General features: G+C 42.6%; 1 pseudogene; it reads right to left on the bottom strand.

The window, feature by feature from the left end:
• Window positions 1-8,607: 8,607 nt before the first annotated feature.
• Window positions 8,608-14,195, bottom strand: LOC118923813 (interferon-gamma-inducible GTPase 10-like; annotated as a pseudogene).
• Window positions 14,196-15,484: the final 1,289 nt, after the last annotated feature.

The following is a 15,484-nucleotide window of genomic DNA, read 5'->3' as shown; positions in this document are numbered from 1 at the left end:
CGGTTTGCTAATTTTTGTTGAGCATTTTTGCATCTATGTTCATTAGTGATATTGATCTGTAATTTCCTTTTTTGTGGTGTCTTTGCCTGATTTTGGTATTAGAGTGATTCTGGCTTCATAGAAAGAGTTTGGAAGTATTCCCTCCTCTTCTATTTTTGGAAAACATTAAGGAGAATAGGTATTATGTCTTCTCTAAATGTCTGATAAAATTCAGCTGTGAATCCATCTGTCCCGGTGGTTTTGTTCTTGGGTATTTTTTTTATTACTGATTCAATTTCATTGCTGGTAATTGGTCTGTTTATATTTTCTATTTCTTCCTTGGTCATGCTTGGAAGATTGTATTTTTCTAGAAAGTTGTCCATTTCTTGTAGGTTATGCAGCTTGTTAGCATATCGATTTTCCCAGTATTCTCTAATAATTGTTTGTATTTCTGTGGTGTCTGTAATAATTTTCCTTTTCTCATTTCTGATTCTGTTTATGTGTGCAGATTCTCTTTTTTCCTTTAGTAAGTCTGGCTAGGGGTTTATCTATTTTGTTTATTTTCTCAAAGAACCAGCTCTTGGTTTCATTGATTTTTTCTATTGTTTTATTCTCAATTTTATTTATTTCTTCTCTAATCTTTATTTTGTCCTTCCTTCTGCTGACTTTGGGCCTCATTTGTTCCTCTTTTTTCAGTTTTAATAATTGTGAATTTAGACTATTCACTTGGGATTGTTTTTCCTTTTTTAAATAGGACTGGGTTGCTGTATACTTTCCTCTTAGTACTGCTTTTGCTGCTTCCCACAGAAGTTGGAGAATTGTGCTGTTGTTGTCATTTGTCTCCATATATTGCTTGATCTCTGTTTTAATTTGGTCATTAAGCCATTGATTATTTGGGAGCATGTTGTTAAGCCTCCATGTGTTTGTGAGCCTTTTTGTTTTCTTTGTACAATTTATTTGTAGTTTTATACCTTTGTGATCTGAGAAGTTGGTTGGTAGAATTTCAATCTTTTTGAATTTACTGAGGCTCTTTTTGTGGCCTACTATGTGGTCTATTCTGGAAGATGTTTCATGTGCACTTGAGAAGAATGTGTACCTGCTGCTTTTGGGTGGAGAGTTCTGTAGATTTCTGTTATGTCCATCTGGTCTAATGTATTTTTCAGTGTCCTTACTTATTTTATGCCTGGTGGATCTGTCCTTTGGAGTGCGTGGTGTCTTGAAGTCTCCTAATGCATTGCATTTTATTTCCTCCTTTAATTCTATTAATATTTGTTTCATGTATGTAGGTGCTCCTGTATTGGATGCATTGATATTTATAATGGTTATATCCTCTTGTTGGATTGCCCCTTTTATTATTATGTAATGTCCTTCTTTATCTCTTGTTACTTTCTTTGTTTTGAAGTCTATTTTGTCTGATACAAGTACTGCAACACCTGCTTTTTTCTCCCTATTGTTTGCATGAAATATCTTTTTCCATCCCTTCATTTTTATTCTATGTATGTCGTTGGGTTTGACATGAGTCTCTTGTAGGCAGCATATAGATGGGTCTTGCTTTTTTATCTATTCTACTACTCTGTGTATTTTCACTGGTGCATTCAGTCCATTTATATTTAGGGTGTATTTACTGCCATTGCAGGCTTTGGATTTGTGGTTACCAAAGGTTCAAGGGTAACTTCTTTACTATCTAACCATCTACCTTAACTCACTTATTATGCTATTAAAATACAGTCTGATGATTCTTTATTTCTCTTCCTTTTATTCTTCCTCCTCCACCCTTTATATCTTATGTGTTTAATTCTGTACTCTTTTGTGTTTCCCTTGACTGATTTTGTGGATAGTTGATTTTATTTTGATTTTGGTTAGTATTTTGTTGCTTTACTTTCTTTGCTGTGGTTTTATTTTCTCTGGTGACATCTATTTAGCGTTAGGAGCACTTCCACCTAGAGCAGTCCCTTTAAAATATCCTGTAGAGGTGGTTTGTGGGAGGTAAATTCTCTCAACTTTTGCTTGTCTGTGAATTGTTTAATCCCTCCTTTAAATATAAATGATAATCTTGCTAGATACAGTTTCTTGGCCCTTCTGTTTCATTGCATTAAATATACCATGCCATTCTCTTCTGGCCTGTAAGGTTTCTGCTGAGAAGTCTAATGATAGCCTGATAGGTTTTCATTTGTAGGTGATCTTTTTCTCTCTCTGGCTGCTTTTAATACTCTGTCCTTGTCTTTGATATTTGCCATTTTAATTATTATATGTCTTGGTGTTGTCCTCCTTGTGTCCCTTGTGTTGGGAGATCTGTGGACTTCCATGGTATGAGGGACTATTTCCTTCCCCAGACTGTGGAAATTTTCAGCAATTATCTCTTCAAAGACACTTTCTATCCCTTTTTCTCTCTCTTCTTCTGGTACCCCTATAATGCAAATATTGTTCCATTTGAATTGATCACATAGTTCTCTTAATATTCTTTCATTCCTAGAGATCCTTCTATCTCTATGCCTCAGCTTCTCTGTATTCCTGTTCTGTTTTCTGTTCCATTAACAATCTCTTGCACCTCATCCAGTCGTCCTTAAATCCCTCCATTGTTTCATTTCTGTTGTCACCCTCTGAAATTCATCCCTCAGCTCTTACATATTCTTCTGTAGCTCCATCAGCATGCTTATGACTTTTATTTTGAATTCTTTTTCAGGAAGATTGGTGATTTTGGTCTCACCAGGCCCTCTGTCTGGGGTTTGAGGGATTTTGGACTGATCAAGTTTCTTTTGCCTTTTCATGGTGATAGAAGTGATTGCTGGTGAGTGGCAAATGTGTCAGGTGGGAGAACAAAGTCCCTTCCTGCTTGATGGTCACATTGCCCATCTCTGCTGCCTGTGCCAGTCAACCACACACAGGGAGTAGCCTCTGGGTTCATCCCTTGAACTGCCATGGGCAGGGTGTCCGTCGGAATGGCCTAGGGAACTGGCGGGGGTTGCAAGTGTGCAGTGTGTGTTCTCCTGTGAGAATGGTGGCCCTTTGTGCTTTCCGGACTCTGCAATGGTCTCCACTGCCTGTGCTGGGCAATCGAGCACAGGGAGCAGCCTCTGGGTTGATCCACTGAGCTGCCGTGTGCACGGTGGCCCTCTGGATAGCCTAGGGCACTGGTGGCAGTTGCAGGCAAGCAGAGCATGTTTGCTGTTGGAACAGAACCCCTACATGCCTTCCAGACTCTGTGCTGGCGTCCTCTGCCTGTGGCAGTTGACTAGGTGCAAGGGGCTGCCTCTGGGTTAGTCCACTGAGCTGACGTGGACAGGGAAGCCCTTGAGATGCCCTAGGTAACTGGTGTGGGTTGCAGGCGAGCAGTGCTTGTTCACTGTGAGAAAAAATCCCCTTTGTGCCTTCCTGATTCTGCACTGGTCTCTGCTGTCTGTGCTGGGCAGCTGAGCACAGGGGGCAGCCTCTGAGTCTGGCCCAGTTAGCTGCGTGCTGGGAGAAGACTCTGTGTGGTTCCTGTGGGCAGGGCTGCTCCCTGGCTACTCCATAGCAATGGTGGGTCAGCTGGTTTGCTTGCAGTGCCTGTTGGGGGGAATGAACATTATGGCTGCTTATTGCCTTGGGGGGCTTCAGAGCTTTGTTGCCACCCAGGGCGTTAGGGCTCCTGCAGTTCCTTAAAGTTCCCAGCCTGCTGGGCTTAGTGTGAAACTCTTGTCCTTTTTTAAGACTTTTAAAGTGCCTGCTTTTCTTTTGTCCCAGGGCAGCCGGCTCTGGGGACCTGTTCACAGTCTTAGTCTCAGATTTTGTTTTTCTATTTCTCTAAAATCCAGTACACCATGCACTGCACTGTCTGTCTCTGCTCCTGGTGTAAATCACTAGGGCTGCTTGTTTAGCAGTCCTGTGCTTCCACTCTCTCCCCACTCTAATTCTTTTCCTCCCACCAGTGAGCTGGGGTTGGGGGAGTGCTCGGGTCCCACCAGGTCATGGCTTTGTATCTTGCCCTTTTCCATGACATGTTGAGTTCTCACAGATGTACATGTAGCCTGGCTGCTGTACTGTACCTTCTGGTCTCTCTTTTAGGAATAGTTATATTTGCTGTATTTTCAAAATATATGTGGTTTTGAGAGGAGATTTATGCCACCTTACTCAAGCCACAATCTTGAGAATTCCTCCAGCTACTGTATTTTTTAAGGTATCTATTTCCCTCCTGAATTCATCCCTTAGCTCTTGAATAATTTTCTGTAGCTCCATTAGCATGCTTATGACTTTTGTTTTGAATTCTTTTCCAGGGAGATTGGTGATTTCAGTTTCACTGAGCCCTCTTTCTGGTGTTTGAGGGATTTTGAATTGAACAAGGTTCTTCTGTTTTTCATAATCTTGAAGCAATGGTGGGGGCACAGGTGAGTGGTGCCGGTGCCTGCTGGGAGGACCAAGCCCTTTTGTGTTTCCCGGCTGCAGTGCCTGTCTCTGTTGTCAGAGCCAGTGAGCTGCATTCAGGGCAGGGAATGGCCTCTGGATTAATTCCTAAGTTGCTGTGGGAGGGTGGCCCTCAGGATGGCCTAGGGCAATGGAGGGGGTCATAGTGAGCTGCACACAGCGAGAAGCCTCTGCTTTAAGCTGTGTAGTTGCTGTAGCTGGGTTGACCTCTGGGTGGTCTGGGACAATGGTGGAGACAGTGGGTTTGCAGGCAGGTGCTGGCAGAGAGGAAGAAGTGGCAGGCTGCTTATTGCAGTGAGAGTCCTTGGGGTTGCATTGCCAGCTAGGGGGAAGGTGCACCTGAAGCTCCTGAAAGTTCTCGACCTGCTGGGCTGAGTGTGCTGGGATGATTTTGTCCACCTGTTCCTTCTCCTAAACCTTTGCCTCTTTAACAGCCCTCTCACTGTTGGGAAGTCTTTCAAAGTGCCTGCCTTTCTTTTGTCCCAGGGCAGCTGGTTGTGGAATGTGTTTTCACTTTCAGTCTCTGACTTTGGTTTTCAGCCCCTCTAATCTTCAGAGCACCATGCAATGTGGGTTTGTGCTCCTGGACTTCTACTCCTTTCCAGCTCTGATCTTTTTCCTCACACTGGTGAGCTGTGGTGGGGGGAGCACTTGGGTCCTGCCAGGTCATGGCTTTTTTACTTTACCCTTGTCTGTGAGATGTACTCTTCTTCCAGATGTAGACTGGCTGGTGCGGTCTTATTTCTGGCCAGTCTTTTCAGAATAGATGTATTTGCTGTATTTTCATAATATATGTGGTTTTGGGAGGAGATTTCCCCCTCACTTCTCACAGCACCATCTTCTTTCCTCTCCCATCAGGTGATTCTTACATCTTCTGTGCAATATCCTTATCCACTTAGTGACAAACCTGGTAGGTCTCTGCAATATCTTTATCCACTTAGTGAACAAAATACATTTTGAGTCCAGTCTTTTTTCATGCCCTCTGTCTCTCTCACTCTTGCCCAGGCTATCATAATCTCTCAGGTGAACTACTGAAAATGCTCCTTTTTGTGTGTTAGGCCTACCCCTTTGTTTCCCTTTATCATCTATTCACCAAACTCCTTCCAAAGCCTAAATTAGGTTGAGTCTTTCCTTCACTGGTTCCCATCATTATTTGAATAAATTCTGAAGCAAAGCCTAGCCTTCAAATGTCCTACATGACTTGGTCCCTGATTACTTCCAGGCCTTTACTTCCTACCATGCTCTCACTCCTAACTCAACTCCACAGCAATAGCCCACCAGCTAGTCACTGGACATGGCCGACTCCCTGAATTTCTCATGGCCTTAGCCTTTTCTGTTCCCTCCACCTGGGGCACTCTTCCCACATATGTGCACATTTTGTGTGTGTTCAACTGTTGGGCCTTCAGGGAGGTCTTAGCTAGCCAACAATTAGAAATAACCCTGCTTTTCAACTACAATTTTAGATTCTTCTTCATATCACCAGCACTATATGATACTATAACACCTTTTCATTCTTCTACTATTTATTGTATTTCTCTGCTTTGAAGTGAAAGCTTGACATGGGCATCAACTTGGTACTTTTTGTTGCTTGCACTGTTGCTATGGTTCATTTGGAAAGTATTCAGGCAGTGGCTGAGGGTTGCTGTAAGATCCCAAGATCTTCACATGTTGTGGGTATTCAATTAAAGATAAATGGATCAGTGAAAAAGTGAACAAATGAGGAAGGTTGGACCATGGGCCAAAGCCTTTGGTCATGACAACCTCAACACATGGCTGTTTAGACAGTAAGCCATGCAGTCTTCACTATGTCATGTAGCAATCATACTTATCTTTTCTCAGATTAGCACACTTTGGGCTCTTTTGATTTTGACTAACAAATGCTCATTGTTCTGATGGAACCATCTAAGCTCTGTAGCATCAGCCACAGTAAAGGTATCATGCACATTCTGATGCAAACACAGACCTTCAAATAAAGATCGTCATGTCACTGGGTCTTTGGTTTTGGTCCCTAAAGAGGAAGCCAGGGAGGGCAAGTGATGAAATAGGATTTAGAGTGTGATCCCACTTTCCCCATTTCACAGTTATGTGACTGTGGGCAAAAGACTCAACAATCTGGGCTACATATGAAAAAAGAGGGTGACAAAAGTGCCCTCTAGCCTTGTTATGACAGTCATATACGACAGCACTAGCCTGGCCCGTGACAGACTTTCAGCAAAAGTCGTCTGCCATCACAATTATACAGAAGAGGCATCCAGGAAAGATCAATAAAGTTCATCTTCCCCTTTCTTAATGCTTGTTGCCACCAAGTGATTGTCCCTTGCTATGTAGAATGAGGGTTGCTAAGATGAGAGAGAGAGGCCCAGGTGATCTTGGAGCCGGACTCTTCACATCATCTGTTCAAACAACCATGCAGAGAACTAATATGTCATCTAGTAGTCCCTGAATTGGGTAGAAGATAGGACAGACCATTTTACCACTGACCCAGCTGGTACATTGCAAGATGCCTTTGGAATGGAGCATGGAGAATTAGGGTTGAGGGGTTTCCCTTTCTCACCAAAACCACCCCTCAGATGTTCCAAGGCACCACCCCTGAACCTCAGGTCATGGAAAGCAGTTTTGTATTCAGAGAGAAGTCACATAGGGAAAAAGGAAGTTTAAGACATAGTAAGGTGCTGCTATAGCCTAGAGGCTGAAGACTTCTGAGTGAAAAGGACTCACCCCAGATGCCTGAAGTGGCATCACAACACTTCATGGATGAGGGACAGAGCTCTTCACACAGACTGCGGGGGGTCTCAGGCACTGACCTCATAAGGACCTAAAGCCGATCACATCACTCATGGGTTCAGCCCTCAGGCCTTGGTTCACAGACACCTCACAGCTCTTGCCCCTTCTCTCAGCCCCTGACACCTTCCATTCCTCTTCACAGACCCATCTTTTTCCCTTTTGCATGGCCAGGGGAATCCTTGGTTCTTTCATGAATGCTGGGCCGTGCAGGTGAACACTCACCCTTACCCTGGGGTGATGCTGAGGAAGCTAAGCCCGGGCACCAATCCCCCTGCCTCCACCTTCCTCAGGCTTCTTCCTTCCCAGTGGGGAAGATTCACTTACTCATCTCATGTGGGAACAAGGGAACTTTTAAAATGAATTCCACAGATATAAATATTTGATGACTTTTGTTTTGTGGCAAGAGTCTTCCCAAGACCTGTTTGATTTCTCCTTTGCTCTCATAATGAAAGGCCAGTGAAATGGAAGCAAAAGGCCCAGGGATCTTGGAAAGGCTATGACTTCTAGAGGAGACAGATGTTGTGTAGGTCCCAGTGGTGGCTACATCTGATTAATGAGATGGAGAAAAAAGGGGGATTTCTCCAGTTTTCAAGCTCTATAAGGACAGATAGGATCAGGTGTCAGGATGGCAAGGAGCCTGGATCCTGAGAGTCTAGATTTTAGACAGGGAATATCAATGTAAGGAACAAAATGCTTAAATGCAATGTGGCCATTAGAGGGCGCTGAGCTCCCCTTTTAAGATTTCACACTCATTCATACATGAGGAAGCACATACCATCATCTGCTTTTTACTCCCACTGACTCCCTTCTGTCCTACAGGAGAGCAGTTTTGAGCAATGGGGGAGCAGGGACCAGTCAGCCGGTTGTTAGGCAATAGTGCCTTTCCCCACATCTCAGTGCTTTCCCCTCTGTGGGGAGAACTTCTACAATAATGGGGAATTCAAGGGACCGCCACCCCCGTGTACATCTTGTACCATGCAACATCCACCCTGTTCCAGTGACAGGAGATGGAGGGATAGTCACAACTGCAGTAACATTAGGAATAATGATCCCCAAGCTTTGAGCCCATTGTGGGTGATGTTTACTAGGTCCTATTTTAGAAGTCTGATGCAGAAATTTGGGTAGAAGCAAAAAATACTATTCTTCAAACTTGTCTAATTCAACTGATCTTTGCTTCCAACTCTCCATCCTTTCACCTTCACTCTCTCACATCTCCCTCCCTCATTGGGCCCTGCTCTCTGGTGTGCCCGGTGTTGGTGATGTCCCTGAAATATAATCCCTGACTTTGGTCCCTTCCCTCTATTCCCAAGCTGAACTTGGACATGTGGCATTCTAGAACATGTTGTGGTTCCCCACTGCACACTAAATTGTCCACTTAGCCATATTTCCATACTCTTGGATTTTTCCTTAGTTTGCTGAGGGGGGTATTAATATGATGACTAGGAAAATAATTCATAAAAAGTCAATGGAAAACAGTTATCTTGGTTGTTGCCTAGTGTTTATTAAGTAAGTAAATCAAGCAAATGCAAACTACCTCATAACGCATGGAGATTAATGAAAAGCACTAGCTGCATTTCTATTGTTATTCAAGCTAAATAGCCCAGGGAGTAGAGAAAAGAGGCTATGGCCAAGTCCCCTTTGCATAGCAGTGAAGTGTGGGACAATGGTCTCCCTCCAAAGAATAGACATTCTTTCCACTTTAGGGGAGAGTTAGTATTGGCAATGAGTGGAAGAGGATCGCAGCCACACCAAAAGAACACAAGATCTGAGACCTATTTATTATTTAGTTGGACAACTCAACCCATCTCTCCATATTCTTAGAATTGCTCTCTAAAATCTTATGCAAGAGAATTTTAGCATCATCAGACACTGTATTGAGACATTTCATAGTAGAAGGTAGGTTTTACAAACTTGAAATATACAAGATTGATTGGAGGCATCCAGTTATTGAGCAGAAGGATTCAACACAGTTCATGGCATTTGCTGCTATACTGTCATCCCTCACAAGTGACCAGAAATTCAAGGACTTGGTGTAGCTCTCAATCTCCTGCACAGATGTGCCCAGCTTCTGGGCTATCTCTTAGATTGATTTCTTATCCAAACCCAAACAGCTTCAATAAAAGTTCAAGCACTTCTCCTGTTGGGGCAAATCAAAGCCCCTGAAGAAGGCCGCAAAGGGGATGAAGGCCAAAGCAGATGATTTCAGGGCCTCCAACCAGATCTTCTCCTTGAGGAAATCTCTCTTAATCTCAATGAAAAGCCTCAGACAAACTGGGTGACTGCATTACAAAGATGTAATGCTTACAAGCAGGCAGCTCTTTCAGCATCATCTCATGCAGTCTTGGGAAATCAAAGTCATCCTCATCAAAACTGGAGACCAAGAAGATGAGGAGCTCAGGGACTCCAATTCTGCTGAGATTAGCCAAGCAGTCATCTCGGATCTGCTGAAGGACTGTCTCCTTTTTGAAAGACCTCAGTTTGCTTTTCTTTACATTACATAAATCATTGTCCACTTTGGTTCTTACAAAGTAGAACTTCTTCCCCATATCCTCAATTTTCTGGGCCAGAGAAGCGTCACTGTTTTTGAACTGGGAGGAAGAAATCATGAAGAAGTCGTACTTAGAAAATTCCACCATTTCTAGATATTTCTGTGGATGGAAATTGGGGGAGCTGATCCCAGGTAGGTCCCAGAAGGTCATATTGGGGTATTTTGGATGTTGATAGGGGGTTTTTTCCATTGTGGTATCCACAACTCCAACCCTAGCAGACCCCTCCTCTTCGTGACTGATTCCTCACAGGGCATCGATGAAACTAGATTTCCCAGCTCCAGATTCCCGATCACAGCCACATCCAGGGAAGCATTCTCTGCGTCCAAAAGTGATTTCTGAATTATATTATCCACATCTTTTAGTTTCCCTTCCTGCAGTGCTGCTGTAGTGCTAGCGAGGGTTTTTGGAGAGAGGACCCCCCTACCTTATTCTTTACTGTGGGGTAGTAAGCGACAAAGTCAAAGGCCAGTTGCTTAAAATTCTTTTGTGAAAGGAAGTGTGGGATGAACTGATCCATGCCGGTTAGCTCTGGAAGGCCTGTGGAAGAGAACAGCGAACAAGAAGGTGAGGTGAACTGAGCATCGGAAGTCAGCCAAGGAAAGGTGCTGGTCTCAGCAGATCAGCCCCATCCTCTCACACTTACTCATGTTACTTTTACTAAGTCATTTTTCCTGATGAGTTTTGTTTCCATCGCTAAGGAAGGGACTATATGCTCTCTAGGCAGTGATTCCTATGTCCCAGGTTTCAGGATGGTGTGGAAGAGAGAACAGTGGTCCCCAAAGATGTCCACATCCTGAGCCTCAGAATCCGTGAATGTGTTCCTTTCCATGGCAAAAGGCACTTTGCTGGTGTGATTTAGTTAAGTATCCTCAGATGGAGAGATTATCTTGAATTATCCATGTGCCTCCAGTGCAGCCAGAGAGCTGCTGAGGGAGGCATCCGTGCTAGGGAGGCCCTTGTGAACTGTTTGGAGCGCACTGCAGAGGGTGGTGGTGTGTGACCTGTAAGAGCTGGTCGTAAGGGAGGAGTGTTGGGAAAGTTCCTGGAGAAGATGTGACCATCTGGTGACCCGAATGCTGGACAACAGCCATCCAGGCTCATCAGCCCTTACCCTATCCTGGGAACGGGGATTTTTCCTGGCTTCTCCACTCCCAGAGACGGCCTCAGTAGCCTTGAGATTGTGATGTGGTATTGAGACTATCTGGAAAGTAGTCTTGGCTGAACCCAATTACGACTTCTATAAAACATTTAAGGTGGACGTGTGCAGAGATCTTCCCATCTGGCAGTTGCCCAAGGCAAGCCTTGTGTGCATGTTCCCTCCTTTACTGAACCTGCCACCTACCAGCTTTGGGTTGCCTGCCTCTTTTTCCCCACCCTCTGAATATGGAGACCAGTTTCACATTGCACCTGCAAGTTCCTGAGGAGCTTGGAAACCAATGGTATGGTGACACATGGTAACTACACCTACTGTAGTGAGTATTTCATAATGTATGTAAATTGCAAATCACTGTGTCATAGACCTAAAACCAATATACTGTTGTACCTCAACAAAAAGTAAAAAAAAGAGAGAATAAATAAATAAAAACAAAAACAGTCATACAAATAGAGTTTTCTCAGGCACTACAGTGGGCTATTTTCAACAGGGTGTGCTTGATGACCGTCCCCATCCTAGAACTCTGCAAATGTAATTTTCAAAGAAGGTAAAACCATGACTATCAAAGGAATATAAAATAAGTTCATGTTAAGGGTTGTACTTAACTGATTACTAATGAAGGCAGATGTTACTGCTAGTTGAATGGAGAAGCCCAGAACAGAAACATAATTGTGGCCAAAGATCATTGAAATGAGTGTGACATGGGATGAGTGGAGGGTCTAAGGCAAGGGCAGGAGGTCCACTGTCCCTCTATGCCCGCTGCAAAGTGAAAGTGTGTGTCCCACCAAAGTTCATAGATGAAATTCAACATTAAAAGTGATCACATAAGTAGGTGGGACACTGGAAGGCATCTTAGTCATGAAGGCAGAGACGTTATGAATGCATTAGTGCTTTCATTAAAGAGTCCCCAGAGCTAGCTGCACCTTCCTCATGTGAGCTTACAGAGGAAAGGCAGCCATGTAGAAAATGTGCTCTCACCAGACACTGAATCTACAGGTGTCTTGATCTTGATCTTCACATCATCAGAAATAGGAGAAATAAATTTCTGTTTAAAAGCCACCCTGTCTGTGGAATTTTGTTATAGCCTGAAATACTAAAAAAAAAACAAAACTCCCATAGAATAATTATTTTGCATTGCTTCTAATAGTCAAAACTCATTAATTTTTCAAATAGCTCCAAGGTAATGAGAGCTTAGACTCAGAAAACCCTGTGGTTATGCACTAAATATTGCACAGTTTCCCGCTGGAGACACCCAGTAAACATTCTACTTATTCCAAAATCTCTTACAACTTTCTCACTTAAAAAAAAACAAAAACAAAGAAACAAGCATCTTCAGACACAAGTGCTCTCTGTTCTCTGAAAAATAGGCACGAGCTGCTGGATAACCCAGTCCTCCACCAGCCAGCCTTGCCCCACAACCCTCCAAGCACAAAGGCAGCATCCCATCACTGCAAAGAGTTTGCTCACTTATCAGCTCAGAGAGTAAAGAGATTTCTGGAATCAGAGATCAGGTCCAAATGTTTCCACTAAAACACCAGAAAATGCTGCGGGGGGAAGTGCCCCTGGTAGTCCTTGGCATAGGAACACCGCACTTACGTCCTGCCTCAGGAAAGGCTGCCAGTGGGTGTGCCTATGCTCTCTGTGAACAAGCCGCTGGTGAGCCTCGGTCCACTCAGGGTCATGAAGCCACCGCGGGGGCAGCAGGAAGGAACGCAGCCTCAGACTTGAGCCCCTCCCTTAGGAAGACACAGCCAGTAGTTGGGGGCTCACATTTACAGGTAATGAAAATGAAACCAGGGCAACCATGTTTACACCTTTCTTCACAGCACAAGCATTTCCAGAAAAGAGAAAAAGAAGTGTGACTTGAGGTGGCTTCTGGAGGGCCTGAGGGCTGAGAGGCTCTAAGGCCAGAGGAGGCGGGGCACTAATGACTCGTGGGGGTTGCCCAGCCTAGAGGCCTAGGGGGGCCCTGGGGACATGGAGGGGGCATGAACAAGCCCCCAAAGCTCCCACTGAATTAGGGAGAAACATTTCCCTTCAGACAGGAGAGAGAGTCCACATTTTCTCCTGTTTCTCTCTTTCGAGCACTCTAGCTGACTGCCACATTGCCAACACATGGGTGTGTGTGGCACTGGTCGTCCATGTGGTTACATGTGCAGGGTGACTCAGACTGCTGGGAGCGCCTCTGGGGAGCCACGGCAAGAGAGCATGGGGGGGACATAGGCGGGGAGGAAGGAGACACGGTCGCAGAATGTTTAAGAAAGTGGAAAATACCAGTTTCCTTGGCAGAATAATATAGGAGGATTTACTACACCAGATAAGATTTTTTTCAGTGCAATTTTATTTAACACAGTTGGTGTTGGCGCAGGATAGAACAACTGACGCACACCACAGAACACAGAACCCTGCACTGGACTCAGGCATGTGTGCAGCTGTGGCATGGGAGAAGTGCACGGTATACCTTGGGTAAAGGAGGTATGACTAGTGATATGGACTAATATTTGTCCATCTAATATGTTGTCCAACTAAACAGCTGTATGTGGAGAATAAATTTTTACAGTAAAGTTAAAATCAAATTATTGTCTTGTATCCTTTAAAATTTGTAGTTTTTGGTACCTTTCATTGTACTTTCCTTAAAACCTATTAATTATTAAGGGTATATTCTGATAATTTTTTGCATTAAATTTATAAGTAAGTGTACATTTTAAATTAATGTTGTATACTAAAACTATATTCAGATTAAAATAGACTGCAACTTATACAGGTCAGTACATGTGAAGCTCACGGGATCCACAAACCAAAACTCTACAACAGAGTTTTAAAAATAAAGAGAAAATAAAGGAAGCTTCCCCAAAGCACAAGGGACAAAACAAAGAGAAGAAAGGAACAGAGGAGAACTACAAGAACAACCAGAAAACAATTAACAAACCAGCAATGAGTACACACTTTATTTACTTTAGCTATCTAAATTCAGAAATCGTAAGACACACGGTAGCTGAATGGATTAAATAAATGAGACCCGACCACGTGCTGCATGACAGGTACGGCCCTGTGTGACCTGTGGCTGGAGCCTCGGGAACAAAAGGGCCAACTGGGAAGAGCTGGAGTGTGAACCTGATGCTGGTCTTTGCCTAAGGAGCTCATTTTCTTTTCTTACCTCCTTGAATTTTCACTCAGGGAGCAGAGGTGGCGTCCAACACTCTTGAGCTCTTTTCTCATAGAAGGGAATCGCCATTTGATAGAAGATAGAAGAGATTCTTTCCATTTCTCTGTTCATGTCCTCAGCCGTCTTCTTCCACCAGCTATATACTTACCAATACGTGCATCATATCTCGACACACTTTGGGAAGCTACTTCTGGCTTTCTAAGCAGTGTATTTCCTCAAACCATTTTCTCTGGACTTGCATTTTATACTCTTTATGTGAGTCAGTCAGCATTGTAAGCATTTCCTACACATGGCATATTTGCAATTATTATTTTTTCATTATTTTCAATGAAAAACATAACAGAACATGATAAGTAATGTATGACTAAGTGCATCACTTTCAGCAAGAGGAAATAATAATTCCATGAAATTAAACATACTGCAAAAACCTTACGTTAATCTTTCTAGATTTTCAAAACCAGTTGTTTTAACTAAGTTCTAGATCCTAAATTTCAGAAATTATTAGCTGTAATGAAATAATATCAAAATCAAGAATTTTTAAATAACCACTAGTTAATACAGTTTTTTAAGATAAGACCAAAGAAACATAATGAAAGCAAAATTGACATTAAACGGACTATTTAGGATATTCCATATATTATGAATACTTGTTTAAGTGTATATTTTATATAATATAGATGTAGAGACATATTAAAGACCTAATATTTAACTTGTATTTAAAAAATTCTTGCACTACATGACATTTTTTTTTTTTTTTTTTTTTTTTAATAATTATTTTTTATTGAAGGGTAGTTGACACACAGTATTACATTACATGAGTTTCAAGTGTACAACACAGTGGTAGAACATTTATATACATAATTCTAGGTTCCAGCTATCACCCTACCAGGCTGTTACAATATCTTGACTATATTCCTTATGCTATACATTACATCCTGGTTACTAATTTATTTTACCATTGGAAGTCTGTCCTTTTTTTTTTTTTTTTTTTTTTTTTTTTGTGAGGGCATCTCTTATATTTATTGATCAAATGGTTGTTAACGACAATAAAATTCTGTATAGGGGAGTCAATGCTCAATGCACAATCATTATTCCACCCCAAGCCTAATTTTTGTCAGTCTCCAATCTTCTGAGGCATAACAAACAAGTTCTTACATGGAGAACAAATTCTTACATAATGAATAAGTTACATAGTGAACAGTACAAGGGCAGTCATCACAGAAACTTTCGGTTTTGCTCATGCATTATGAACTATAAACAGTCAGTTCAAATATGAATACTCATTTGGTTTTTATACTTGATTTATATGTGGATACCACATTTCTCTCTTTATTATTATTATTTTTAATAAAATGCTGAAGTGGTAGGTAGATACAAGATAAAGGTAGAAAACATAGTTTAGTGTTGTAAGAAAGCACATGTAGATGATCAGGTGTGTGCCTGTAGACTATG

The sequence above is a fragment of the Manis pentadactyla genome, chromosome 13 (assembly GCF_030020395.1).
Source record: "Manis pentadactyla isolate mManPen7 chromosome 13, mManPen7.hap1, whole genome shotgun sequence".
Lineage (NCBI taxonomy): Eukaryota > Metazoa > Chordata > Mammalia > Pholidota > Manidae > Manis > Manis pentadactyla.
This window is presented reverse-complemented; position numbering and strand designations above follow the sequence as displayed.